General features: G+C 38.4%; 1 pseudogene; it reads right to left on the bottom strand.

The window, feature by feature from the left end:
* Positions 1-563: 563 nt before the first annotated feature.
* LOC148836636 (uncharacterized) lies at positions 564-1,790 on the bottom strand (annotated as a pseudogene).
* Between the last annotated feature and the right edge of the window lie 1,848 nt (positions 1,791-3,638).

Genomic DNA, 3,638 nt, shown 5'->3' with positions numbered 1-3,638 from the left:
AAAAGCCATCAAATACACAAACACCACTGAATACCATTACACACTGGTGAGACACTCTATTCAAAACACTACTATAAAAACCTGTTACTGCAATGAATCAGGAGCCATATGCTTTTTCAGAATAACCTCTATATATTTTGAATGATGCAACATAATGCTACTATAATCTACATAAATTAAGTATGCAAATAAAAGTACACAATATACAATTTCAAATGTATAGTACAGTAAACTGAAGTTTGATGAAAAAGTAAACTTAAAAATTTACAATTTAAAAGCAAAGTACAGTACAAATATGTCCCAAGTATTCTACTTTGTAAAATAAGGAAAAGAAAAAAGTTGGTAAAGTAAAATCACATTTATTCTGCCTCAGCATCCTGTCTCTGAGTGAATAGCATCTACATTACAGGCAATGTTAGCCCTGGACAGGCAGTGGGGAAGTACCCCCTGGTATGCCTTACCCACCCCTGGCAAGACTCCAAGGTAATGTCCCCACAAGCCTCCTCCGTTGCCTGGAGAAGGTTTTCCCGCTCATATGGATTTCTGTCATATACCTTCCAGCGTCATGCCGAGAAAAACACCTCTATAGGGTTGAGGAATGGGGAATAGGGTGGAAGAAACAGATTAGAGAATCAAGGATTGTCAGTGAACCAGCTGCGCACCACAGCAGTGCGGTGGAAACTGACGTTCTCCCAAATAATAACTTAGCATGGCTGCTCTGGCTGCCCTGGCTCCCTCTGCTCTTGTTGAAATAAGTTATCCTGAAGGCCATCGAGGAAAGCCAGCAGATGTGCTGTGTTACATGGGCCCAGGGTGGCATGGCAGTGGAGGACCCCACAGTGGCTGATGGAGGCACACAGTTTGACATAGCCTCCATGTTCACCAGGGACATCCACAATGAATGTTCTGCCCTCTTCTCCTCTGTTTGGTGAGGTTAAATCCTGCCTCATCAATGAAGATGCACTAATGTGGCGTGTCTTTGGCATCAAGCTCAAATATTTCTACGAAGTATTATGTATATTACGTAGAAATACAGTAAATCGCTAAAAAACATTACTGTAGTAAAAATAGGCCATCATATAGCCTGCGCTATATACTGCTGAAATACATTACCCCAGAACATTGGATGAAGACTTACGTACTTGCACATATTCCAAGCGCTGGTCTTTGACTCTTTCAAAAGGAACATGGTAGGCATGTTTTGTTCATATTCTGTTGTGTCGAAGGATGCGGTCAATGGTTGAAATACTAATTTGGCCAATTCCTTGAAATATACCCTCATCTTCAATTATTCTGGTCTGAATTTCTCGCAGATGAATGACATTGTTGGCTATGACCATGTTTACAATTGCAGTTTCTTGCTCTTCTGAAAACAGCCATGGTCTGCCTCCATGAGCTTGTCGTCTCTCAGTTCTGCAAAAATAGAACAAGAACTGTTGGGCTACAGTCATCCATTTGTACAAAATATGAATACAATTCCCAAGGTCATGTGATACAGTACAGTAATATAATGTATTTCCTTACTCAGCTCCACACAGTATTACAGTACAGTACAGCAAACAACAGGTAAGAAAGCAGAGTGCAGCACAGCAATGTTACAGTAGATAGCAGTAAATTACCTGCTTTGTTCTATAAGGTCCAGATTATAGATGCTACTGTGAAGCGGCTCAAATTTGGCTGTACTCTTTGCCCAGCTTCCCTCATTGTCATGCCATTGACAAGGACATGGTCAACTACAGTAGCACGGATCTCATCAGATACAAATGTTTCCTTGCCCATGCCCTTCCTCTTCCTCTTCCACCTCCTCTCAGTTGTACTCTTCCTCACTTACTTGAGCACTTTCTTGAGCACTTTTGATCCATTGTTCCAAAGCATATGAACTCACCTGTGACCCTTTTTATACTTATATTTTAATTGAGTTCAGGTTGTGATGATATTGTGATCATTATTGAATGTCAGTGCTTTCATCAAAATGAGCACATAGGGTAACCTGTGCTTTATGAAGAGATTTGTGTGTAGAGTGTTGCACAAAAGGTTCAACAAATCTGCAACTTGTGTGAAAACAGGTGAATAGTGTTTATGGTTTTGGGAAATGAGTTTTCCTTTTGATAGCTGATGTAATGGTTTGGGATGTTTTGCTCATAGAATGAGTTTTAGTGTGTAAAAGATTGAGAAAAACTGTAAAATATTGATGGTTGTAGAATATAAAAAAAATTGTGATGAAAACAGGTCATTCTGCTATGTACAGTAAGTGATTCTGTAACATCTTTGAAACTTGAGTTAAATAGTGGAAGGTTCTCAGTGTCTCTATCACCACAATACGCCATGATAATCCATATTTTATACAATATTAACCATGCGACAAAGATTCTTTATATTTGAGAACATAAATATAAAATGTAATGATGATGACAAGACATTCTGCCCATATTGCTCACACCACCATAGAGACTTTCTCAATGACCTTGTCTTTGGCGTTGGTTTAAGAAACTGAGAAGATTTAGGAACACAAAGAAGACTTAAATTTCTACTTTAAGGCCAAAAAGACATGTTTTCAAGGATCATAAGATGACATTACTGGCTAATCAGCTGCCAAAGTAGATTTAAGATTCTGTATCCCTTCACTCTCTTTGAAGCCCATTTTTGAATGATTTATAAATATGAAAATACAACAGTCAGGAGGCTTGAGTGCACAGTCAAGCTGTTTCACAGCTGTCCTGTGGAGAAATGCACATTTCCATATTTATAAATCTTCCAAAAGCGTGAAAATGTTCACAAGATCACAGAATATTAAATGCACTGAGGTAGTGGATGGGTTAGGAAAGTATTTTATGTTTCCTTGAAACAGCTTCGTAATATCTCTAAGAAAGCGTACAAAGTAGGACAGGAGCAAAGGAGGCACTGATGAAAACCCAGAGTAATGAGAGACATGGTGCGATTGATTTAGTTCATTTATTAATTTCCTCTACATATAGTATAATGAATTTCTCAGATCCATATTTACAAATTCAGGACTGAATTCTTGAGACGATTGAATTAAAATTCACCATACGTTTGTGAACACATCAAATGTGTCAGTTTATAAAATGAACAGACTAACAATTGTGAATCACTGGAGGACAAGAATGCCTACTTTCCTATTAGGGATATAGGAAATACTAATTTTCTGTCTTTTGTATGCAATCCACAGTGCACCATACAGTATCAGCTCCCATTTTAGACTACACAGATCTGTACTTTTCATTAACAAGTCTTGTTGATTATTGTTTTGGGGTTTACCCTGTAAATATAGTGCATGTTAGAGATCCTATGGCATAGATCTTAGAAGCCACGTAAGGCTGTATCCTGTCAGTACTGTAATGGTAGACCTCTAAGAAAAACTAGGTTGCTGCTTTAAATGTTGTAGTCAACCATTAGGTAGTCAGGTAGATCACCCAATCTAAGCATTCACTCTTTTCCACCCTTATAATCAGAAGTTAAACTGAGGTCATCACTACTTGGTCATTAAAGATCCCTTTGACACTGTTCTTAAAAGTGTTAACTGTTAACACTGGTGTCCTGGCTAAAGTCCACTCTAGGCTAGTACAATCTGGCCTCTCTAGTGTTCTCCCTTAAAACTGGTGAAGCATTTTCTCCAA

The sequence above is a fragment of the Atractosteus spatula genome, chromosome 4, assembly GCF_055471065.1.
Source record: "Atractosteus spatula isolate fAtrSpa1 chromosome 4, fAtrSpa1.hap1, whole genome shotgun sequence".
NCBI classification, from domain to species: domain Eukaryota; kingdom Metazoa; phylum Chordata; class Actinopteri; order Semionotiformes; family Lepisosteidae; genus Atractosteus; species Atractosteus spatula.
This window is presented reverse-complemented; position numbering and strand designations above follow the sequence as displayed.